The 25,949-nt window shown below is 47.8% G+C and overlaps 4 non-coding genes across 4 annotated transcripts; 3 read left to right on the forward strand and 1 right to left on the reverse strand.

Moving 5' to 3' along the window:
- The first annotated feature begins 7,380 nt into the window (after positions 1–7,380).
- Positions 7,381–7,489, forward strand: TRNAL-CAA. Its single transcript has 2 exons — positions 7,381–7,418; positions 7,444–7,489. It is a non-coding gene; the product is annotated as a tRNA-Leu (tRNA).
- Positions 7,490–8,373: 884 nt separating this feature from the next.
- TRNAE-UUC lies at positions 8,374–8,445 on the forward strand. Its single transcript has one exon. It is a non-coding gene; the product is annotated as a tRNA-Glu (tRNA).
- Positions 8,446–14,675: 6,230 nt separating this feature from the next.
- On the forward strand, positions 14,676–14,864 carry LOC123358695. The gene has a single exon (XR_006575767.1). It is a non-coding gene; the product is annotated as a U2 spliceosomal RNA (small nuclear RNA).
- A 9,883-nt stretch (positions 14,865–24,747) lies between these two features.
- On the reverse strand, positions 24,748–24,930 carry LOC123358698. Its single transcript, XR_006575768.1, has one exon. It is a non-coding gene; the product is annotated as a U2 spliceosomal RNA (small nuclear RNA).
- Positions 24,931–25,949: the final 1,019 nt, after the last annotated feature.

Genomic DNA, 25,949 nt, shown 5'->3' on the forward strand with positions numbered 1-25,949 from the left:
TTGCTGGATTCGAATGGCTGACCTACAACACCAGTTTTGACATTGTTCTGCATATTTTATACAGATTTGGCCAGTATTCAAGGATTCGATTCCTTTATAGGAGGTTTTCGTGGTCAGGCTTATTTATTTTATGTTATTTTATCATCCTGCTGTAGCACACCTTTTTGATAAAATGTTGAAATTATTAATTTATGGTATTTGTTAGTTTTTATTTTTAAAAACAAAGTTTTTGTTAGTGTTTGGGTTTTAAATTAAACATTGTTTTTGGTTTCAATTTTTTATTTTGGCTTTGGTTATTGATGGGATCTTTAAGAACTTTGGATTTAATACTAAAATTTGGACAGCAAACCCTATTTACTATTTTATTTTAATAAAGGTTGTATTGCTCTAACCCCTGGCCGGGGGGAGAGGAGATGAGCCTGGCCTTTAAGTGATAAGGAGCAGAGGCATGGGAGGCATGGCCCCCCTGAAGGGTGGGGCCAGGTGATGGGGGGCACAGCCCCTCCAATTTTTTTTGTCTAGCCCACCTCAGTCCCCCACCAAACGAGAAGAGTCTGATGCCACCCCTGGTGGTCACCGGGTGTCACTGGTGCTCCATGGGAAATATGCTGTTTGCATTACCCAGATTGGTGGGAAACACACTCTGTGCCTTACCGTGACTGGTCCGTGGGAGTCTCTGCTCCTAGAAGGCAGACACACCCTGTGCATTACGCCACCTGGCCACTGGGTGTCACTGCTGTACCAAGGGAAACACCTTCTGTGCATTACCCTGAATGACCACGAGGTGTCACTGCTGCTCCAAGGGAAACATGTTCTGTGTGTTACCCTGATTGGCCACTGGGTGTCACTGCTGCGCCAAGGGAGACATAAGAACGGCCAGACTGGCTCAGACGCAAAGTCCATCTAGCCCAGTATCCTCCTGTCTTCTGACAGCGGCCAGTGCCAGGTGCCCCAGAGGGAATGAACAAAGCAGGGAATCATCAAGTGATCCATCCCCTGCCGCCCATTCCCAGCTTCTGGCAAACAGAGGCTACAGGCACCATCCCTGCCATAGGCGGCAGGTTTGTATAATTTTTGGTGGGGCCCAAAATGGTGGTGCCCCCCGCTCCCGCCCTGTACGCTGATATAAAATGAAGCTACAACGCGTCAGTGCCACAAGATTACAAGGGTCAATTAAATGTGGAAAGTCAGAAGCAGCACTTGCCTACTTCAATATACAGTATTATATTTTGTTGCACCTGTTGTGATGAAGTGGGAATGTTCTTAATATTTTCTCTGAATACTGTGTGGGTGCCTCAGTTTCCCCTGTAAGATGCCAACTGAAGGTGTTGGAGACAAAGAGATCAGGTGGCCTCCTTGTCCGGAAGAGACACAGAGGCCAGAGAAGGGAGTGTCATTTTGGAGCTGGCTGGGGAAATGGGGAGAGACCCAGAACTTGGTTCTGGGCTCCCCACCCCCCAAGATGGACCTGACAGAGGGGTTCTGTTTTCTGTACCAACAAGCTCTGTTTAAACTGTGTTCCCATCATCTAATAAACCTTCTGTTTTACTGTCTGGCTGAGAGTCACATCTGACTGCAGAGTTGGGGTGCAGGGACCTCTGGCTGCCCCAGGACCTGCCTGGGCAGACTCACTGTGGAAAGCGCACGGTGTGGAAGGGCTGAATGCTCCGAGGTCAGACCGAGGAAGGTGTAAGCTTCTTGCCCTGGAGACAGTATGCTCCGAGAGAGGAGGCTCCCCCAGAGTCCTGACTGGCTTTGTATGGAGTTGTTCCAAAGCATCCCAGCATCCCCTTCCACCCCATGCACTTCCCAGAAGTCCACACAGGCACTGACACTCCCTCCTCTGGCCTTTGTCTCTTTTCCAGGCATTAGGAGGCCACCTGATCTCTTTGTTCTCCAACACCTTCAGTTGGCACCTTGCAGGAGAGTGGCCCAGGCCATCAGTTACCAGGAGTCAGGGTTGCAGCCATTCTCTGTGCAGACAGCTCACACTGTCCCTCTATGGCTCTGCAACAATCACACCCCCTTATCCCACCATCTAGATCCTTGAGAAATGCACAGGGGAAACTGAGGCACCCACACAGTATTCAGAGAAGAACATTCCCACTTTGTAACACCTGTATACGACTAGTTATATACTTTAAAGGGGTGTAAAATAGTCAAGTATCATGCTAAACAAAATGATACTCCAAACTGACCACCAAATTTAAGTTGCACGTTTTTCCCCTCAGGTGAGGGCTCTGGGGTTGGGCTGTGGATGTGGGGTTCACAGTGCAGGAGGGTGCTCAGGGCTGGGGTGCTGGGGGTGCAGGGACTGGGGTGGGGCAGGGCTGGGGATAAGGAACTTGGGATGCAGACAGGCTGCCCCAGGGCTATGGCCAGAGAGGACTCCCGCCCCGCCCCCGTTACCGGCAGCCACAAGCTCCAGGGGAGGGACCCCTCCTCCCCCCGCTCCCCGCAGCACACTCACTCTGCACCACAGTCACTGCACATGCTCCTAGGGACTCTCTCAGGTCCAGAAAGCCCACTCGCCTCCCCTGTGGTGGGTACCGGGTGTCACGGAGTCCCTGGGCGCTGCTCTGGAACTGCTCCCCACCAAGCCAGGCAGGACTTTGGGGAGCCTCCTCTCCCTCGGAGCAGACTGTCTGCAGGGCAAACACTCACAGAAGCCCCAGCAGCTGCTAAGGTGAGTGATGTCCGTCTCCTGGCCGGAAGTCCCCTTCGTGTCTCCTCCAGGTAGCGGGAGGGGAGGGCTGCCAAAAACGGCAGGGTCCCCTCCCCTCCTGAGGTGCTACAGCAGCTAGCACTGCTCTTATGCTGTAGCCCTTAGGCGGCGGCGGCAGCAGCAGCAGCAAGGGAGAGAGACGCGCGCTGTGCACTCTTTATGTTCAGGCAGGGAAGCTCCGGGGTGGAGGGGGGAAAGCTCCAGCCCTGGCGGCGGCGGCGGGGGGGTGGTGAGAGGCGGGGGCGGGGCGCTCCAAGCAGGGGAGAAACCTAGCTCCAAATATTGTTGGAGCAGAGCCCCTGACTGTGAATATTCCTGGGGCTAAAGCCCCAGGAGCCCATACAAGTTGGCGCCCATGTGGAGGTCCTCACCTAACCATCTCTCTCTCTCTCTCCCCCACTCCTAGTTGGTGGAGGACAAGGCCCAACAGCTCGGCTTCCTCCATGCTGTCCCACGTCTGTGCTTCTTGGCACAGCAGCAGGGGCTGGACACTCTGGAGCCCCAGGTCTCCAAAGCAGCCCTCATGGAGAGCATTGCGGTGAGTAGGACCCCGTGTCTGGCCCCTGGGTCGAGGAACCCAGAAATGGGAGGAAAAGTTGGTGGGGCCAGAGGGGGAAGCAGAGGACAGTGGTTCCTGGGGCTGAGGGCTGGGGAGCAGGAAAGGGAGAGCTTCTGACACCGATCGGGAGCTGGCAGTGGGGGAGTTGTCAGGCCGTGTCTGCATCAGTCTACGAGCATTGGTATTTTCTTGGAATTTGTCAGACCAACCTAACTAACACCTAACCCACATTTGAACCTCTTTTCACACTCTTGCTCATTCTCAAGGTCTGTTTGCCTCCAGACAGATCCGTTTTCTTTCAGAACAACCTTGCTCTTTCTGTCTGTTTCACTCACTGAGGTGTCAGAGTAAACACTCACCTTCACTCTATTGTCAGACAAACACTAATATTAACTGTTTGCTACTGATTTGTGGAGTGGAAGATGCCATTTCTGGGGGAATGTTCCCAAGCTGCAATACTTTGTGTTCAAACATCTCCCAGCTTCCTTGGTGAAAAATAACACCAGGTTTCTTTGCAATATAGAAGAAAGAAGGAGTTCTTCTTCGAGTGATTGCTCATATGCATTCCAGTTAGGTGTGCGCACGCCATGTGCACGTTCGTCGGAAGATTTTTACCCTAGCAACACTCGGTGGGTCGGCTGGGCACCCCCTGGAATGGCGCCGCTATAGTGCCAGATATATACCCCTGCTGACCCACCCGCCCCTCAGTTCCTTCTTACTGCCCGTGTCGGTCGTTGGAACAGTGGAGCGCGGCTTAGCTGACCTCCACTTCCCTAGCTACTCGTAGTTTCTCTCGTTAATTCTTGTATATATAGTTCAGATTTATATAGTTGTAGTTAACTTTATTCATTTGTAGTATAGTTAGTGTATATAGTTCATACTATATATATGAATGGGTCACAACCTTAGCCCAACCGAAGGCACTGAAACAAACTCAAATGATGCTTCAGCTTCCTCCCTCAGCATCACAAGACCAACACAAAGAAAACTCCCGAGGAACGGGGCTCTGAGCATTGCCAGGTTGTGAGTTCCGTGCCCTCAGGAAGCAGCCAAAATGCTCGAACCCCCACCCGCTTCTCTTGGACCGCTGGCAACATGGTGTTTGCACAGGAGCTGCAAGCCCGTCTTTCCTGTCTTTGTCTATCCCGGCCCCTTCCCCCCAAATGCTTTCATCGGACGCTGGAAGGACCTAAGGACCTGCAGGTTCCCGCACCCACCTCCTAAAGCAAACAGTACTTCCCTTCTCTGACATTCCTGGAGCCGCACATCCTTGATAAGCCGCTGCTGAACTTCAGCTGGCAGTAACGCTCGTAAAAGTTGATTAATATCTGCCCAAGATGGATTATAGCACTGAATCACTGTCTGAAGCTCTTCTCTAAACTTTACTGGCTCCTTCCTGATTTTAGGAAATTCTTTCACCAAGTTTCTAAGATCTCCAGGTGTCCAAGGGGCATGTACCTTAACTAACCCCCCTACAACTCCAGCTCCAGGCAAGTCTCTTAAAGGAGCCTGGAGTGCCTGTGCCGTGCTTTTAAGAAAGTAGCCGGCATTGTTATCAGTAGAAGCAGGGTTAATTGGGCTACTGGAATCATTCAGTAGTGAAGAAGAGAATTCTTCCGAAGAAGGAGAATGAACAACTTGTGCAGTTGCTATCTGCGGCGGCGATATTACCACTGCCTGCATATTCCGAGAAGGGGGAGCAGTGGGAGGAACTGGCTGCGGCTGTGGAATGCTGCTAAAAAAATCCACTATGTCCTCAGCAGTCTCCTCCTCACTTTCAGCCTTAACTAATTGGGGATAAAGAGAAGCAGAGGGCTGTGCCCGAGCAGGAAGACATTTGGATGTCTTACATTTAAGTTTCAAATCCTGTACTTCAGTTTTTAATTTTTCCTGGGAGTCCTTCAGACTCCGCACCCGAGACTCATGGAGTCTCTTTGTTGCTTCCTCCCACCAATACATAAACTGCTCCCACTGCGCATCAGAGGTATGTAAGTTTATCTAATTCAAAGGTACCTTCTAATGGGCATTGTTTAAATGAATTTTCACGCGTGTACAGATTCCAATCATTTAAATACCTGCAGGTTTTAGGACCATAATGTACGTACATGTAATATGCTGGGGTACCCTTAGGGGGTAAGGTGGAAAGTTTAGACTGTCCCTCCCCCATTTTCCAGTCACACCAACTGAGGGGGTGCCCTGTCCGCGCTAGCGGATCAGAATATAAGGATCTCTCCCTACAGGGTACTCACACAGGAGAGACTCACAAGGAAGACTACGACTCTCTTACACCTCCCTTCAGCAAAGAGCGTCGGCTAGTCTCTGGGAGACGGCGCCGCTTACTCTAATTGCATCCAGTGAGACGAACAGATTGTCAGTAGCCCACACAGAAGGGAAAGGGAAGGGAAGATGGGTTCACACACTCCTAGACCCAGGCAGCTTCCTCGCCGGACTATGCCAGGCTGAGTCAGCCCACCGTGGGTCAGATCTCCTAAAGATCCACTAGTTACCGGGCTTGCGTTAGAGCAGTCCTGATCATTAGCTTCCGCTTCACAGGGTACTCTGGGCGTCTTCCGATAACGATCACTCACACTGGTGTACACACACACACACACAAGGCCTCTTTTTCTCTTTTTAACCCTTTTTTAACCTTTAAAAATTTTTTTTTTTTTTAACCACGATGCATCTTTACCTGGTCCGGACCAATACCATGAGGCGGTATGACAACCCCTCTTGAGGCGGTAAAAACCCCTCAGCACCGGTGCATTCTAATGCATTTACCTATGCATTACCTTATGCATTACCTTATGCATTTCCTTGTTGGCCAACTCAGCAGTTCCCAGTACTGCTATAAACTAACCTTATTGGGGCCTCTCCCTAATACCACTCTGCATTTGATCCTGCTGCACAGTCAATAAGTTCAGATGGCGTGAGCCCAACAGAGACAGACGTCCCCACAGACAGTCCTCCTCCGACACCCCAATAGAGATTTCAAAAGGTCTCTTACCTCTATTGTGGCACCATGGGGTTCGAAGGGGAACGATCCGTAGCAGCCGTCTGTGTGTCCGTGGGCGTTGCCATCCCGGACGAGCCCCCAAATTGTCGAAGAAAAACTCAGTTCTCGCTTTCTGTTTGGGTGCAGCAAAATCAAATACTTTATTCTTTCTCTAGTAATTACAATAGAGGGAGAGAGTGTCCTAGGAAACAGGGTTGCCCCTTGCCCCGGACAGGTCTCTCTCAATTAGTAAACAATCACAGCAAGCATTTATACCTTTGTTACAGACAATAGCTAGCAATCCTGGAGACAGTAAAAAGAAAACATTTGCATTTGTTTATACATAAGCTTCTTTGCTATCTTATTTGTCTCACTACTAGAAAAAAAGCAAGACTGCATATTGCAAGGTCGTAATGACTTTTCACACAGTTCACTCTGTCTCTCATTATCTTGCTTCTACAAATCTCACATCATTAGGATCACAGCTAGCCTAACTCATGCTAACTAACTAACATTCATTAAGATCTCTTCAAATCCTTGTTAATTATTAATTGGCTTCCACATGGGGAACGGACCAGCTTTCGAAAGAGCCTAGTGGAGCTGAACGAAAACAGCAATAAACATCCAGGTTCACCCTAGATTAATCTTTTGTCCCCAATTTTCTTGGGGAAACAAAACAAAAACATGGTTTTCTTAAGAACTCAACACCCATTCAGGCTCCAAACTCTTTTGCAAGATTTCCAGAAGGACTCAACACCCTGAGTGCTGAGCTAGTTTGGGAAAAAAAACCAAACAAGGCCGGTAACAATTGTGAGTGCTGGCTGCTTGACTCTGTGGCCCACCGTGCGGGAGTTTGAGGTTCTCATTAAGCTAAGTGTCTCTATTCTGCCTCTGTCCTAGTGTCCATCTAATAAGTGAGGGGGGAGATTAGAACACCTCAGAAGGCACAGGGTTGTAGGAAACCTGAAACTTTAGATGAGGGTGATGGTGTCTAAAAACCAGATGTGATGTAGGTGTTGAACGGGAGATGCTGTCTTGGCCTCCTTGAGCGGCTCATACAATATTGAAGAAAAGGAGGGTTGAGAGAGCTGCTTTTGTCCCAGCATCAGGATGGCCGAGAGGTCTAAGGTGCCAGACTCAAGGCTCTGTCTTTCCCACAACAGGGGCTTCTGGTCTCCTGCAGGAGGCGTGGGTTCAAATCCCACTCCTGACACAACCTCTTGATTCCACCTCAAGAGGTGGCCTGGTTTCAATTGCCCTTGTAACATATTGGAAGAGCCCTTGTTTAGGAGCTTTCTTAGAGTAGCAGCAAGAGAAGTTAGAGGGAATCGTAAATACCTTCGGAATCCATGCGCTCAAGGCACCTAGTTGGGTAAATTCCAGTTTATTCCCCACCAGAAAGTTGGCATTGCTTGATCTTGGGCAGGTATGGATGTCACGTTGGGCGTTTGATCTTGCACTCTTCGACATCACTCTCTCCCTTAGAGTCTCAGAGCATAACAGAATCCACTCTTTGTCCTCTCAACCAGCTGAGGCGGTCTCGGACCTTTAGTACATCATGAAGACAAGACACATTGACAATTCCATGGTCCTAAGAGAGTTGAGTCTCTTCTAGCCCAGGCAAGAGAGGGAAAAAATAACCTTTCAGAAGCTGATTGCTCCCCACCCCCTGAGCAGCCATCTAGAGCTTCTCTACTTATTTCTATATCTTCCCCAGCGCTCAGTAGTTGAGATAACTGCTTCTTTCTCAAATCCTCCACCAGCCCTCTTCATTGGGATGGAGATTGCTTAAGGCTGACGATTCCACCACATCTTATTCATCCCTCGTACATTTCTGTAAGCCCATGGAGAGTAAAACAAGATAGCAATAAAACTGTTTTTTTTTAAAAAAAGACGTGGCCTCAATGTATAACAATACTGGAAATTGTTTTAATATGTTTTCTGTTTCTTTTTCATATCAGTGCTAAAAATAGGAAGGGAACCGTAAGGAAACGAAGAGCTCAGAGCTTGTGTTAACCTCCTTTGAAGATGAACGAATGGCCTCAGTTGGACAGAAAGTAGGCCTAGAAAGTTATGCCCAACCCCCCAAATGTCATCTCCCTGGTGGTCTAGTGGTTAGAATTTGGCGCTTTCACCGCCACGGCCCGGGTTCGATTCCCGGTCAGGGAGTTACCCTTTTCAACAAAAATCTACCTTGCCTTCCTCGCTTGGAATTCAAGCGGAAGAATGCAACTTCCTGGCCTCCTTCAGAATGCTTGGAAACTCTTTGGAGGCCATGGGGAAAGCAAAGCTTCCAACTACTACAATATGGCTATCTGCCCCTTAAAGCCCAGCCTCTGCACCCTTTTACACAAATACGCTTACTTGTGCAAACAATTTAGTTTTTCCTTCTTACCAAGCCTAACCTAAATTAGAACAACATTGCACTTTGACCCAAGATCTTTTTCTTTTCTTTTCACTTTTCTTGGTGAAACCAAACCAAACCAAACAATCATTTTGGGTCCACCAAAATATTTCACTAAATATAATATTCATCCAAAAACCTTTCACCCAGCGCTATATACAAGTCTTTGGAAGTAACACCCCGGAGAAAGATCATTAAGCTTTTCCATTCCTAAGATCTAGCCGCTGAAGGCTTCTGAGCATGGGCTATGGGCCTTTCACCTCTAGGCCAGTGGTTATTCTCTTGCTCAGGTGGTTACTGATGAAAGGCAACGTGGTTTAGTGGCAGATCCATTTCAGCCTCCCTCTTCCAATGTCTACAGGAGGGTGTTTGTTTCGCATTGCATCTAAGAATCAAATCAATTCTCTTGAAACCTCAACCTGGAATCAAGGTGATTGTAGGTCAAGGAAGGAAGGTTTTGTTCATCCTGTTCTAGTAAATGCTCAAAGTTGCGATGCTTCTTGGAGCTTCCAGACACATTGGCCAGAATTTTCAGAAGGTCTCACACCCACCGCTAGGGCCAGATTTGCAGAAGAACTAGGCTCCCAGTTAGGCACTAAAATCTTTAGCCAGATTGTCAAAAAGGCTCAACCTATTTTTCCAAAAGATGAGTTATTTTGGAAAAAAGCTTGTAAAGATTGTGGGTGCTGGTTACTTGTCTATGTGGCCCACACTGCTGGAGTTGGAGGTTCACCATTGTTTTCTCAGAATGCGGTGTCCGTAGTCTGCCTCAGTTCTGGTGTCCATCTTTTATTCTCCTAATAAATCAGCAGGGAGACTAAAACAACATCAGACTCACAGGGCTCCCGGAAACCTGCCAATTTGGCTCACGGTGAAGGTGTATACAAATCATCTGTGCTGTAGAAGGGCTCTGGGAGTTGAAAGAGTTGTGAATGTAACCCTCTAGGTTTCGGGCCTAATCTGAAACTGTTTCAAAACCAATTCCTTAAATAGATCATAGTTTGAAGCATCAGCAATAGGCATCTTACTGAATATATCCAGAGCTTTCCCAGCCAATTTGGCAACCAAAGTTGTCATCTTCCCTTTCCCGAATAAGCACTTTGTCTGTCCTCCGGGCAACACGCTTAAAAATCACTACCAGTGTCTCAAAGCAATCAGCTGTGCACATATCCTGCTCGACTACGCCACTGTGATGGGTTCGGTCACAGAGATCCCCTTGGGACTGAAATTACTTCCGAGCCCGTTTTCCCTGCCAGCTTGGGACTCCAGAACCCTGCCTTGTTGAGCCAGACACCCTAGCCTGCTGCAACACAGACCCAGGCTCTGGGCCACACCCCCAAAGCTGCAGACTTTAACTCAAAACAGCTCAGCGCCTGTCTCCAGCACCCAGCTCCCAGTGGGATCCAAAACCCCAAATAAATCCCTTGTACTCTCTATAAAGCTTAAACAGGGTAAATTCCTAAATTCTTCACCCTCTAGATCACTGATAGAGAGAGATGCACAGCTGTTTGCTCCCCCAGGGATTAATCACTTCCTCTGGGTTTATTAATAAACAAAAGTCATTTTTATTAAGGTTAAAAAGTAGGAGTTAAGTGATTTCAAGTAATAACAGACAGAACAAAGGAAGTCACCAAGCAAACTAAAACAAAACACGCAAGCCTAAGCCTAATACATTAAGAAACTGATTCCAGGGAATAGCTCACCCTCAGAGGTGTTCCAATCAGCTTCTTTCACAGACTAGACTCCTGCCTAGTCTGGGCCCAATCCTTTCCCCTGCTTCGGTCTTTGTTACTTCCAGCAGACATCTTAGGTTTTCTCATGACTGGCAGCCCCTTTGTCCTGCTTCACCCCCTTTTATAGCTTTGGCATAAGGCGGGAATCTTTTGTCTCTCCGGGTCCTCACCCTTCCTTCTAAACGGAAAAATACCAGATTTAAGATGGATTCCACTATCGTGGTCTCTGTAAGACCCCTAGTTTCCATTCTTCCTGGGTTGGCCCACACGTACACAGGAAGGTTTGCAGGTCAATAAACCATTTACAACCAATTGTCAATGGGAGCCGTCAAGGTTTTAAACCGCCATTAGTGGCCCACGCTTTGCACAATTACAATAGGACCTCAGAGTTAGACTTCATATTTCCAGCTTCAGAGACAAGAATGAGACATGCATACAAATAGGAGGCATATATTCAGTAGGTTAGAACCTTTCTTATGATACCTTACAAGAGACCTTTTGCATCAAGCATATTCCACTTACATCATACTCACACTTATAAGCATCTTTTGATAAAACGTATGGAGTGCAACGTCACCGGGTGCCCTACCTACCCTGCTTTCGCTGCTTCCTGATGGCACAGAATTGACAACAAAAGAGCCAGGCTAGGAGGCTTCTAAAACCGAGAGAGCTGTTCTATCGCGTCCACATCCTCTCAGGAGGTGTCAAACCCCCTCTCTCCGTTTCCATCCCCCAAATCCTATCAGCTCAATGAGTTTTGTCCCTGGAAGAGCCTCGAGGGAGGCAGAAGAAGCGGAGAGGATTGCGTTGGGGGTAAATAAAACAGAGACGAGTTGTTCCTCTTGGGATTTTGGTGTGTTTCCCTGGTGATCCTGACGGAGGAACGGGAAGCATAATTCCATTTTTTTCAATGCCTCGGATTGGGTTCAGCTGGTGAACTCTCTGCTCTTGTTCTCACAGGGGAATGGAGACTGGACCGGTTTCCCAATTTGGACAGAAAGTGGCTTGCCAAAGCCGAGGAGAGCCTGCTTCCTGCCTGCACCGAGTTGACAAACTGGGGAAGCCAAAGCTGAGAGACCCCGTAGACGAAGTCAGAGTGCTATCCGCTCACATTGAGGGGGAGCACAAGCCCTCCCTGGGTTTCTCTGCCCAAATTATAATCAGTTGAGTGATTTTCCTGGACGAGCCTCTAGGTAGGCAGAAGAAGAAGTGAAGAGGGTTGGATTGGGTAAATGAAAGCCGAGGACTCTTCCTCTTGAGATGTCTTTGTCTTGCTCTTGTGATTCTGATGGATGAACCTAAAGCGTCATTTGAGCGTGTTTCAGTGCTTTTCCTCGGGCTCAGGTTGTGATGCTGAGCACAGGGGTTCCTTCACTCTCTCTGCTTGGACCCTCTGTAATGGGGAACGGACCAGCTTTCGAAACAGCCTAGTGGAGCTGAACGAAAACAGCAATAAACATCCAGGTTCACCCTAGATTAATCTTTTGTCCCCAATTTTCTTGGGGAAACAAAACAAAAACATGGTTTTCTTAAGAACTCAACACCCATTCAGGCTCCAAACTCTTTTGCAAGATTTCCAGAAGGGCTCAACACCCTGAGTGCTGAGCTAGTTTGGGAAAAAAACCCAAACAAGGCTGGTACCGATTGTGAGTGCTGGCTGCTTGACTCTGTGGCCCACCGTGCAGGAGATTGAGGTTCTCATTAAGCTAAGTGTCTCTATTCTGCCTCTGTCCTAGTGTCCATCTAATAAGTGAGGGGGGAGATTAGAACACCTCAGAAGGCACAGGTTTGTAGGAAACCTGAAACTTTAGATGAGGGTGATGGTGTCTAAAAACCAGATGTGATGTAGGTGTTGAAAGCGAGATGGCCCTATTCTGCTTCCCAAAGGCTTTGGCCGCAGCAACAGCCCTGGGAAAAGCCCTGGCCCTCCTCACCTGCCCTTGCCCAGCAGGACGCCTTTTTGGGCCTACACAGCTCCTCACACAACACCCGCCTGGGACCTTGCCCTCACCTACCAGCTCAGCAGCACCTTTTTTCCTCTCAAAATCTCCTCTTGACACCCTCCCCCTTCTACACTTCAGACTCACCTCATCACAAACTCACCCACGGCCCCTTTGGCTTCTCAAGCGCCTCTGGAGGGACGCAGCTTCCCAGGCACGCAGATCCTTCCCTTCAACGCGCACTGGACGGACATTCGAAACACAGCCCTTTCCAGGAGGGAATGCGCTGCTTTTGGACCCTGATGTCCAGCAAGAAGTCCTGGTACTCTTTTTCTGACCGATGGACCCCACTGACTTGCCTTTACCAAGCAGAAACTAAGGACCGGCTGATGGCTCTCTTTGCAAATGGACGCCATCAGACTGCGCCACGAGGCGTGCTGCAGGATAGCCCCTCCCCACCAAAAAGCAATGCCATGACCCAGATTCGAACCGAGGCTGCTGCGGCTAGAGCGCAGAGTACTTATCACTATACGATCATGGCCAGGTGCTGGGGGCGTAGGCAGCAACCCAGTTGAAAATGCTCAGCTCTGTGCTCTCGGGGCAGCCACCTACCTCGCCGGCATCACAGGTATTTCTCATGTCTCCCCATTACAGTCACAGGTAAAATGCTGAGCAAAGGAAAAAAGACAGGAAACCAATCCCATGCCTGTCCCTTTTTCTGTCTTCCTCCACCCCTGGACCAAGTCCCTCCCCATTTGTCTGGGCCATTGTCCTCATGCCCCTGGCCAGCCTATTTCCCTTTGCATTTTTCCGTGGAGAGGAATGTTTATGAGTTTGTACCCAATTTTTTAAGGCTTTGCTTTGGCAAGGCTGTTGCCTGCTGTGAGAAAAACAGAAGGGGGCTACCTGAACTGGTGTCACTGGCTGAAGCTTTTCTATAGTATATGAAAAAAGCTCAGAGCTCTGAAAATGGTTTTTTTTCTTTAAGATTCTCATGTTAGTGAGATGGTTTCCTAGCTAGCAGGGGACTGTTTTGTGATGTGCATTCTACTGGCTCTTTGGTTTTGTATGTTTTTGGGAGGAACGGTGGAGGAGAGTATCACGGTTGAAGAGCAGCAAAGAAATGCGTTGTTGTTTGTGTTAACGTTTGGTTTTTCCTAAAAGTGTATGGTTTGGAGTCATTTGTAACTCTTCGGTTAGTTATTGGTAACGGCTTCTTATTGGGCCCCTGAGTTGAAAAGCTGCTCTTGCAGATTTTAGTTTGTCATTGTTGGAAGGTCAGTTCAAGAGCTGCTTTCTTAGTCTAGTCCGTGAGGGTTCTTCCACCGCCCTCCTTAATATACCTCCCAGAAGGTGATTGCATGGTTTCCCTCGTCTTCCCACAGAAGAGAAATTGTCCATCCCTTTCCTGTTGGGAAAACACCAGTGTTTTAACTTAGGAAACGGTCAACGTTTTGCCCAGATGAGGGCTAGTTCATAGGAGCAGAAGAAGAGGAAGGTTGTGGCCCTTTGAGTCAGATTCCTGGCGTTTCAGGCCAGAAGGAACCAGCCGATCACCTCAGAGGGACTAAGGGGCACCAATGCCCCAAATGGCGAGGAATTGCTTTGATGCAATTGACTGTCTGTTTGAGCTAGTTCTGTGGGAAGGAGCAGAAAAGAGCCTCGGGGCTGCGGAATAGCGCCTGCATAGGCTTTCTTTGCCCTGTTTTGCTGTAAGAGTTAACCGTGAGAGATTGGTAGTCCAGGTCAGTGGGTGGGTTTATGGAAATTAGGAGTATAGAGGGGAAACTAGGGAGAGGAAGGCATCTGCAAGACTTGTCTGTCTTTGAACAGAATTGTGTGTTAAGAGTTCTTGCTTCGAAGTCTTCCACTGGAGTCATTTCGGGGAAGTGATTCTCAGGTAGAGTTCCCAAGTTGTGGTGTTTGTTGCGTGTCTGGGAGCTCGTCCTGGTGAGGTCGAAATGGGTGGGCGCAGGGGTGTGCATGCGTGGCAGAGTGTGAGCATTGTTTTTTTGGCTCCTTGGTGCTCAGATCAAAGTGTAGTGGAGGGTCACTTTATCGCCATTACCCAGTCCGCTCATTTATTCGTGCCCACGATTACCTATAACCTGTTTGTATGAATGATGTACCCTCACTGTTTGCTGCCTGTACCTTGAACTCACCCATGGTATAGCCCGCATTGGGGACATGACAGACTATGTATATGTATATGCCGTCCAATACCCAAATGCTAATATTCCCCTACAACCTGTATGTTACCCACAATGACACAATAACTGATGCTTCAAACACTATGTATTGTTTATTTTTAAATATTCTCTAATAAATTTTCAAATATTCTCTAATAAACTTTAAATCTGTTCTTATCAGTTTAATCTCTGATATGTCCTTGATGTGAGGGCTGTATATTAGCTTAATTTTTGAAGCAGGGGGGATTAGAACAGAAGCTTGCTTTGTCTGCCCCATGCATCGACCTGGTATTGCAGTGCTTCCAGGAATGGTGTATCTCCTTTAGGGGAGAACCTTCTGGTTAGAAAAGCAGAAAAAAAGTTGAACTGTGACACTTTCTTTAAAGCAGATTTTTTTTGAAGTAGCAGAAAAATCTGGGTGTTTTTCTTTCTTTACAGTTTCTTGGAAGTGTTTTGTGAGACTATAGATGTAAGAGGTTCTTCTTTGTCTTGCTAGAGAATTATTTAAGAAGCTGGACTCCTTTCTGCTGTGAGTCTTTTCAACAGTATGAGGGACAAATGCTTTCCAGATTCTGGGTCTGTTGGGGAGATGGGGTTTTTTGGTTTGTTTTTGTTTGTTTTTTGGGGGGTGGTTTGGGGTGGGGCGGTTGGAAATATTTGAGGTCACGTGTATATCCACAACTGCATGAGTTACATAGACTTCTCCCCACCCGGCCTACGTTCTATGTATCTTGGTTCGTAAGATCAAGACAAGGCACTAGGTGTCGTGCTGCGCCCGGCACACAGGGGCCCCAATCCTGATTTTTTTCCCCCCAAGCCTACTGTAATCTAAATGCTCAATAATAACCCTTAGCTTCTTATTGTTGCCACCCTCACTATTGGAAAATCCCCAAAATCACGACAGTGGCTTACAAATCAGGAGGATTCTTTTTTAAAAAAATGTAATGTGGGTTCTCTTTCTTTCCCTTCTGGTTTTGTGAACCAGGCAAGCTATAAACTTATCTTTCTAGTATGGCCAGAGCCCCAGAGAACAGGAGCCCCCGGCGCCTGGGGCTGGCAGGCAGCGGGGCTCCTCACGGTTGTGTGTTCCATACTTTGATTTCACCCACCAAGTATCAAGTGTGAACTCAGACACTAGAACAGCCTTAACATGAAGTCACAGACAGACCCCTTGGGCACCCTGACTCTATCTTGCCACCCAGGTGTAGTAGAAGCTGCTGTAACATGCAAGCTCTGTATGTCCTTTAGGGCTATCCCTAGCCAAACAGCTGGGATCCCTTGCTGATGCTTAGAAGGTGTGCCGTCTCCCTTAAGTCCAAGCAGCATCGGGGCGGGGGGAACAACAGTTTCTTCCTGACAGGGATTTTTATTCCATTCCCCCAGAGCTCAAGCTGATGGGGAAAAGTGTTTGTGCAGGGCTCTGCCTCCTCGGAGGTGTGTGAGGCGGAGCAATCAACCAAGTCTTTTGTCCATGGATGATCCACAGTGGCTTGTCTGATGTCTCAGTCAGGGCCTTCTCTTGTTGGAAAGGAGATGACGCCTCTTCTGGTAAACTGGCATTTCACACTTGGTAATGCTTCTCTCCTGACTGGTGGCGAGGCGGCGGCAAGGGGGTTTACAGCTTTAGTGCCAACGCTTATATATCACCTTACAACATGGGCTACGGCTATTATAGGTGAGAATAATGCATGCAGCAACTCACGAGCTTGTCATAAACTCTAAACACGTTTTTATAAAGCTAATGCCTGTTTTAACAACACTAACAAACAGGTGAGCAAGACTAGTTTCCAGCCATGCGTTTGTCACTTTTCAGTAAGGCCAAGGGGCCTTGGCATGAGCTGGCATCTGGTCTGCCAGTGTCCGAAGAGGATCTGCCCTCTCTTATCCCCAGGTGTCTGTACTGGGAGCAGTACTGTTCAACTTATTCATAAATGATCTGGGGAAAGGGCTAAACAGGGAGGTGGCAAAATTTGCAGATGATACAAAATTGCTCAAGAGAGTTAAGTCCCAGGCAGACCGCCAAGAGCCACAAAGAGATCTCACAAAACTGGGTGACGGGACAACCGAATGGCAGATGAACGTCGGTGCTCATAAGTGCAAAGTAATGCACATTGGCAAACATAATCCCAACTATCCCTGTAAAATGATGGGGTCTAAATTAGCTGTTACCACTCGAGAAAGAGATCTGGGAGTCGTCGTGGATAGTTCTCTGAAAACATCCACTCAATGTGCAGCGGAGCATTGGGAATCATTAAGAAAGGGACAGGTAATAAGACAGAAACTATCATATCGCCTCAATATCAATCCATGGTACGCCCACATCTTGAATACTGCATGCTGATGCGGTCGCCCCAATCTCAAAAAAGATATATGGGAATGGGAAAGATTCAGAAACGGACAACAAAGATGATGAGGGGATATGGACCAGCTTCCATCTAAGAAGAGATTCATAAGATTGGGACTTTTCATCTTGGAAAAGAGACGACTAAAGGGGGATACGAGGGAGGTCTATAAAACTATGACCGGTGTGGAGCAAGTAAATAAGGAAGAGTTATTTACTCCTTCTCATAACACACGAACTAGGGGTCACCAAATCAAATTAATAGGCAGCAGCTTTAAAACAAACAAAAGGAAGTCTTTCTTCACGCACCACACAGTCAACCTGTGGAACTCTTTGCCAGAGGATGTCGTGAAGGCCAAGACTATAACAGGGTTCAAAAAAGCACTAGATAAATTCATGGAGGATAAGTCCATCTATGGCGCTTTGCCAGCGGTATCCCTAGCTAGGTATCCCTGTTTGCCAGAAGCGGGGCATGGGCGACAGGGTATGGAGCACTTGATGATTCCCTGTTCTGTTCATTCCCTCTGGGGCACCTGGCATTGGACGCTGTCAGCAGACAGGATACTGGGCTAGGTCTTGGTAAATCAGACAGAACCCGTTCGACAAACCTCTTCATTTCCTTGTTATTGCCTGACTCCTTTAATTCATTTCCTTTTCCTTATTTCCCAGCAGACCGACTAGCCACCAGATTTGGGTGCTAGCAGAGGGACCTGACGAGCTCCTTCTTTTCGGCAGCGTTGAACATGCCAGGGCACAGTCAGATTCTGGATGCTCATCTGAATGTAACGCCTAGCGCTCACCTTTATTTCTGTTTCTTAGCTCTTTTGGGCCATCGATCTTTGGTCTGACCCGTAGGATCCCTGCATTAGGAGAGATGGCTAATTAATGAGCCCATAAACCTTGGAAATCAAATGAAACCTGAAGTCCGTAGAAGACCTCGAAAGGCCTTGGGGGGTGGAGTGCGAGCTGAGGAAGAGTTCCCTGCACAGCTTACCTCTCCATTCTCGTTTTCCTGTCCTGAGCGCAAAAGCCAGGAAGCAGCTCCGGGTAGGGAGGGGATACCATATGTGTGCAGTGGTTAGACAGGAAACAGCAAGGAACTGGACTCGTATGGAGTGAAACTGTAAGCATCTTCTGTATGCCTGATGACTGCAGGTTTGAGAGAGTTATGTAGGAAGTGGAGGCTTTCGGTGGGCTTTCAGAGGAAATGTAATGGAAAGGCTGCAGAAAGTGGAATCCCAGGTTTTTAAACAATCCTCCACTAACACACCAAACAGCTCAGGTCTAGTTACTCATTGAAAATTAGAATAAAGTTACAGCAAGATTTCATCATAAATGAAGTCAAACCCTAAAGATTTCAGAACACAACTGCTACAAGGAGCCACGAGGGAAGCAATACAAAGTCTACCTTGTCTCAGAGAAAGGCAGTTAAACAATTTCTCTTTTTTAAAGCAGCATAATCTCCCCAAACGGAAGGGCACTGTTCCCGGAGAAGGGTCCTGGAGAGGGTTTTCCTCGTTGGTGCCGGCCATCCACCTCCCCAAAAGGCGGGAGCTAGGTTGACGGAAGAATTCTTCCGACCAAGGCGTGGACTGACGTAGCCGCTCCGATTTACGTTCCCCATGCAGACCAGGCCCGAGGGTCGGTGCGTGCTGAACAGTTAAGTCAAAACAGCTCCGTCCGTCAGAGGTGTGCAAAAGGGAAAACCCGCTCCTGGGCGACGCGGCCACGCCTACCCTAACCCCCAGCATAGCTAAGGGCATTCGGGGAGGCGGTGGGTGGGCCTAAAGCGACGGAAAGCCCTCCTCCAGCACGGGGTTGTGACAACCTAGTCTCCGTAGCACAGACAGGGTGGCCACCAAGCGACAGGAACAGACAGCGAAAGCCAAAGCGGCCCCAGGGCAGAGGGCGAGGCTGCCTGTTGGACGAGGGGACCAGGTGGGACAGGCGTTTTGGACAGGCCGTCCTCCCGTCAAAGGCGGAAGAGCCTGAGAAGGAGGGCCGGGCAAGAAACTACAAGCAGGCAAAGAAGCAGAGCAGGCAGTCAGCTCCTCTTAGGCCTGGTCCACACTAGGACTTTAATTCGAATTTAGCAGCGTTAATTCGAATTAACCGTGCACCCGTCCACACCAGGAAGCCATTTAATTCGACCTAGAGGGCTCTTTAGTTCGAATTCGGTACTCCACCCCGACGAGGGGAGTAGCGCTAAATTCGACATGGCTATGTTGAATAAGGCTAGGTGTGGATGCAAATCGAACTTACTAGCTCCGGGAGCTATCCCACACTGCACCACTCTGTTGACGCTCTGGACAGCAGTCCGAGCTTGGATGCTCTGACCAGCCACACAGGAAAAGTCCCGGGAAAATTTGAATTCCTTTTCCTGTCTGGACAGTTAGAATCTCATTTCGTGGTTGGACATCAGGGCGAGCTCAGCAGCACCGGCAGCGATGCAGAGCTCTCCAGCAGAGGAGTTCATGTAATCTCTGAATAGAAAGAGGGACCCAGCATAGACTGACCGGAAACTCTTGGATCTGATCGGTGTGTGGGGCGAGGAGTCTGTGCTTTCCAAGCTGCGCTCCAAAAAACGGAATGCCAAAACCTACGAGAAGGTCTCCAAAGCCATGAGAGACAGAGGATACAGGCGGGATGCAACGCAGCGCCGCATGAAAATCAAGGACCCCAGACAAGGCTGCCAAAAAATCAAAGCGGCAAACGGACGCTACGGAGCCTGCCACCACTGCCCCACCAGTGACCATGGACTCTGACGATGGGACAGTGTCGACGGCCAGTTCCTCGGCGATGTTCGCGGACGGGGAAGATGAGGAAGGGTTTGTGGAGGACGAGGCAGGCGACAGCGCTTACAACGCTGGTTTCCCTGACAGCCAGGATCGCTTCATCACCGTCACGGAGATCCCCTACCAACCCTCCCCAGCCGTTAACCCGGACCCTGAATCAGGGGAAGGATCACTCAGTAAGTGCTTTAACCATGGAAACTTTTATTCTTAATATAACAGGAATCTGAAGTATGTGAAAAGGAGGTCTCTCTATATATGGGGATAGAACAGAAATCCTCCTGGGAGATCTCCACGAAGCTCTCCTGGAGGTAATCTAAAAGCCTCCGCAGGAGGTTCCTGGGGAGAGCTGCCTTATTGGGTGCTCCGTGGTAGCACACTTTTCCGCGCGAGGCTTTCATGAGGTACTCAGGGAGCATTACCTCCCCGAGCACGGCTGCGTAGGGCCCTGGTTTGTGCTGGCTTTCACGCAGCATGCGCTCTCTATCTCCTTCAGTGACCGTCCTCAGGGTGATCTCGCTCGGAGACTCCTGCATCTAATTAGGGGAATTACTGTAATGTTACGCCTGGTCCAAAGTATTTTTAAAAAATCTCCGGACAGACGGCATAGCAGAGACTCAGCACGCTGCTGCATGACGAGCGTAACGGAAAGCCAAAGAATCAAATGGACGCTCATGGAGGGAGGGGGGACTGAGGATGCAAGGTATCCCACAGTTCCTGCTGTCTCCGAAAAGTATTTGCATTCTTGGCTGAGCTCCAAATGCTTCTAGGGTCAAAAACAGTGTCCGCGTTGGGTCAGGGCATAGCTAGGCAATTTACACAGCCCCCCACCCACCCCCAGAAGTGAAAGGGAAAACAATCCTCTCTTGACTCTTTTACATGTCACCCTATCTTTACTGAATGCTGCAGATAGACGCGATGGTGCAGCACTCAACACTAACATCCTTACTCCCACCCCCCCCACGGGTGGCTGATGGTACAATAAGACTGATACCCATCGTCATCATCAGCCTATTGGCACATGGGGCAGTGCAAAAGGACTGGTAACCATGCTGACTAGCATCAGTAAGGTCAATCAAGGGCACCTGATCCTAATTTTTCCTGGTAGATGGTATAATATGTCTGATAACCATTGTCATCATAGCAACAGGGGGCTGAGCTTCATCAGCCCCCACCTTTCATGTGTAAAGAAAAGATTCAATTGCCCCTGGACTAGCCGCAGGATGCTGGGCTCCTCTCCTCCACACTCCTTAATGTCCTATGTGGACTATCATAACAACTGGAGGCTGCCTTCCACTCATTTCTCACTAACAAGTCATTGTGTCTTATTCCTGCATTCTTTATTACTTCATCACACAAGTGGGGGGACAATGTTATGGTAGCCCAGGAAGGCTGGGGAAGAATGAAATGAACAGATGGGGTTGTTGCAGGAGCACCCCCTGTGAATAGCATTCAGCTCATAAACTATGCAGGATCTGACACAGAACAGTTGTACTCTCTGGTTGTCTGATACAGTGGTTCTCTAGTACACTTGCCCATATTCTAGGCAGGACTGATTCTATTTTTAGATACCAAAAAGAAGGAATTGACTCAGGGAGTCATTCCCAATTTTGGCTTTTGTGCCCTTGGCTAAGAGCAGCCAGGGACACTTATGACAGCAGCAAATGGTGCAGTGCAAAAGGACTGAGAACCATGATCATCTTATTACCAATTTATGGTATGGTAGATAGTGCAATATGGCTGGTAACCATCTCTGCTGTCATGCAAAAGCATGCTGCTGTGTAGCGCTGCTGAATCGCCTCTGTGAGCGGCATCTAGTACACATACAGTGACAGTCACAAAAGGCAAAACAGGCTCCATGATTGCCATGCTATGGCATCTGCCAGGGCAATCCAGGGAAAAAAGGCACGAAATGCTTGTCTGCCGTTGCTTTCCCAGCGGAAGGAGTGACTGACGACATTTACCCAGAACCACCCGCGACAATGATTTTTGCCCCATCAGGCACTGGGATCTCAACCCGGAAATTCCAAGGGGCGGGGGAGGCTGCAGGAACTATGGGATAGCTACAGAATAGCTACCCACAGTGCAATGCTCCAGAAATCGACGCTAGCCTCGGACCGTGGACGCACACCACCGATTTAATGTGTTTAGTGTGGCCGCGCACACTCGATTTTATACAATCTGTTTTGCTAAACCGGTTTATATAAATTCGGAATAATCCCGTAGTGTAGACATACCCTTACTCTAACCCATTCAGTGTGCCTGGCCTGGGACAGGGGAGGCACCCCTCTCCTCTCCTCTCCTCTCTATTTGGGACATGGCGGGATGAGAGATGTGACAGGGCTTTATAGGAAATCATTATTTGCCTGATTCATGTGCCAGTCCTAGTCCTTGCTGACCCAAACAAACCATTTATCCTGCATGCTGATGCCAGTTTGGAGGGTCTATGAGCACTCTCATACCAGGAAGTGGAAGGTAAATGTAAATCTTTAGCCTTTGCCAGCTGAGGACTGTCAGATAGCGAAACTCGCTATCCCATCCACCAGCTGCAGTTCTTGGCCTTGAAATGGGCCATCACTGAGAAATTTCGAGACTACTTGTCTGGTGCTCAGTTTCAGGTATGGACAGAGAACAATCCACTGACTTATGTGTTAACAAGAGCTAAGCTGGATGCTATAGGGCAGAGATGGGTGGCTACTTTTGCTAGCCATAACTTCAGCATTCAATACCGATGAGTTGGTATAACAGGGAGTGTGATTTATCAGGACCACCAATTCTTGGCTGGGGGGAGGATGTAAGCAGGGTCAGAATGAACTCTACCCTGACATCTGTTGGTGATGTGTTGTAAAGGCTTTTTGTTGCTGATGTGCATGGTCACACCCACCCCGCATTGCATGATGGGGGTGCTTGTCCAAATGGTCATTTCGTCTGCTGTGGAATCCCCAATCTCTTTCGTATTAGGGCAGGAGTAATAAAGTGTAGTAATCCTGGTGATATGAACCAAGGACAGTAGAACGGTACTTAGCAGTTCATGATTTCGGGACTCACCCGAACCTCTATAAATCTCATTAGACAAGGGACATGGGTTCCAAAACATAGTGAATTAAGAGAGAGTGAAAATGAATATTTTCTTTTATTGCTATGGGATTCTTTTGAAGTTTTTAATTACAGATATTATAGGTTTTTTCTCTTTTCAGTTTAAAAACAGAGCTATTTATGACTTCCTTACAAATATTTTTTCATGATAAACATCAAAAATCATTAATGTTTAAGTAAAATTTATATGTATACTCTGGCTAGTAGCCTCTGATTTCACTTAAATAGTGAAGTTTGTAAAAATATAGTGTTGAATGAAATTTAATAATGCACTAAACTGCAGCAACTTAATTGTTGGGTAAAATGCTCTTTTCCACTCAGACTGCAAGGAAATTTTGTTGATTGGACTCTCAGACTGAAGCTTGGGAGAGGCATGACTTTTGTGGCACATACACCCACTCTGCAACTAACATTTGCTACCTCGCTCCATAACACCACACACAGAGCAGCCTTTTACATCTCAGGAACAAAACACACCAAAAAAGATTTAACGGCATAAGCTTGGGGCAAGCAACTGCAGCACTAACAACAATTTGAAGAAAATCAAAAAAGTCTCTGTCTTAACACACCGGGAACAGCCCCCCAAAAAAGGCACCCAGCCAAACAAACACCCATTCCTATCTACCCCACGTTTTAGGCTTTGGAACCCAAACCCCTTAATGGTGAAAACTTTCAAGGCGAGGGTGACGCTCTCAGGCCTCAAAAGCCAGGTACAGTTACACTGTCCTTCATCCAAAATCAACAGGAAAATACACTGGATTACTCCTGCCCCAATAACAAAGAGACTGGGCATCCCACAGCAGCTGAAATGGCCATTTGGACAAGCACTCCCATCATGCAATCCGGGGTGGGTGTAACCATGCAAATGACATCAGCCCCAAAAGGCCTTGACGACAGATCACCAACAGATGGCAGGGTAGACTTCATACTGACCCTGCTTCAACTAGATTGTCTTGATCTTACGAACCAAGATACATAGAATGTAGGCCGGGTGGGGAGAAGTCTATGTAACTCATGCAGTTGTGGATATACACGTGACCTCAAATATTACCAACAGCCCCACCCCCCCAAAAAAAACAAAAAAAAAACAAACAAAAAAAACCCCATCTCCCCAACAGACCCAGAATCTGGAAAGCATTTGTCCCTCATACTGTTGAAAAGACTCACAGCAGAAAGAAGGAGTCCAGCTTCTTAAATAATTCTCTAGCAAGACAAAGAAGAACCTCTCACATCTATAGACTCACAAAACACTTCCAAGAAACACTTCCTAACCAGATCAGCCACACCATCACCGGTTCATTCACCTGCACATCCACCAATGTAATATATGCCATCATATGCCAGCAATGCCCCTCTGCTATGTACATCGGCCAAACTGGACAGTCTCTAAGGAAAAGGATAAATGGACACAAATCAGATATTAGGAATGGCAATATACAAAAACCTGTAGGAGAACACTTCAACCTCCCTGGCCACACAATAGCAGATCTTAAGGTGGCCATCTTACAGCAAAAAAACTTCAGGATCAGACTTCAGAGAGAAACTGCTGAGCTTCAGTTCATCTGCAAATTTGACACCATCAGCTCAGGATTAAACAAAGACTGTGAATGGCTTGCCAACTACAGAACCAGTTTCTCCTCCCTTGGTTTTCACACCTGTACTGCTAGAACAGGGCCTCATCCTCCCTGATTGAACTAACCTTGTTATCTCTAGCTTGCTTCTTGCTTGCATATATATACTTGCCCCTGGAAATTTCCACTACTTGCATCCGAAGAAGTGGGTATTCACCCACGAAAGCTCATGCTGCAAAACGTCTGTTAGTCTATAAGGTGCCACAGGATTCTTTGCTGCTTTTCCAAGAAACAGTAAAGGAAGAAACACCCAGATTTTAATGCTACTTCAAGAAACATCTGCTTTAAAGAAAGTGTCACAGTTCAACACTTTTCTGCTTTTCTAACCAGAAGGTTCTCCCCTAAAGGAGATACACTGTTCCTGGAAGCACTGCAATACCAGGTCGATGCATGGGGCAGACAAAGCAAGCTTCTGTTCTAACCCCCCCGCTTCAAAAATCAAACTAATATACGGTCCTCACATCAAGGACATATCAGAGATTAAACTGATCAGAATTAAAGTTTATTAGAGAATATTTGAAAATAAATGATACAAAGTGTTTGAAGCATCAGTTATTGTGTCATTGGGGGTAACATACAGGTTGTAGGGGGATATTAGCCTTTTGGTATTGGACGGCATATACATATACACAACCTATCATGTCCCCAATGCGGGGTATATGGTGGGTGAGTTCAAGGTACAGCCAGCAAGCAGTGAGGGTACATCACTTATACAAACAGATTATGGATAGTCATGGGCATGAATAAATGAGTGGACTGGGTAATGATGATAAGATGACCCTCACAGGGCAGAGTTCAGTTTGGTTGGTTTAGGGCTCAGAGGATAAAGTCCAACAGGGGAAGTTTACAGGTCACTTCAACCTTATGGGTTCACAAAATCACACTGACTTACTTTTGGTATTGACAGTGGCCAGTCTACACTTTGAACTTAGCACCAAGAAGCAATGCTCACACTCTGCAACACATGCACACCCCTGCGCCCACCCATTTCGACCTCACCAGGACGAGCTCCCAGACACGCAACAAACACCACAACTCGGGAACTCTACCTGAGAATCACTTCCCCGAAATGACTCCAGTGGAAGTCTTCAAAGCAAGAACCCTTAACACACAATTCTGTTCAAAGACAGGCAAGTCTTGCAGAAGCCTTCCTCTCCCTGGTTTCCCCTCTAATACTTCTAATTTCCATAAACCCACCCACTGACACTGTGTTTGACCCTAGAAGCATTTGGAGCTCAGCCAAGAATGCAAATACTTTTCGGAGACTGCAAGAACTGTGGGATAGCTTGAGTCCTCCAGGCCATGAGCGTCCATTTGATTCTTTGGCTTTCCGTTACGCTTGTCACGCAGCAGTGAGCTGAGTCCCTGCTATGGCGTCTGTCTGGAGATTTTTTAAAAATGATTTTGAATTTTGTCTTCTGTAACGGAGCGCTGATAGAACAGATTTGCCTGCCCTTACAGCAATCACATCCGCATGGTCCATGCTGGAGCTCTTTCTTTATTTTGATTTTTAACTGCCTCGCCACACGTGCTGATCGGAGCTCCAT

This window comes from Mauremys mutica, unplaced genomic scaffold, assembly GCF_020497125.1.
Source record: "Mauremys mutica isolate MM-2020 ecotype Southern unplaced genomic scaffold, ASM2049712v1 Super-Scaffold_100095, whole genome shotgun sequence".
NCBI classification, from domain to species: Eukaryota; Metazoa; Chordata; order Testudines; family Geoemydidae; genus Mauremys; species Mauremys mutica.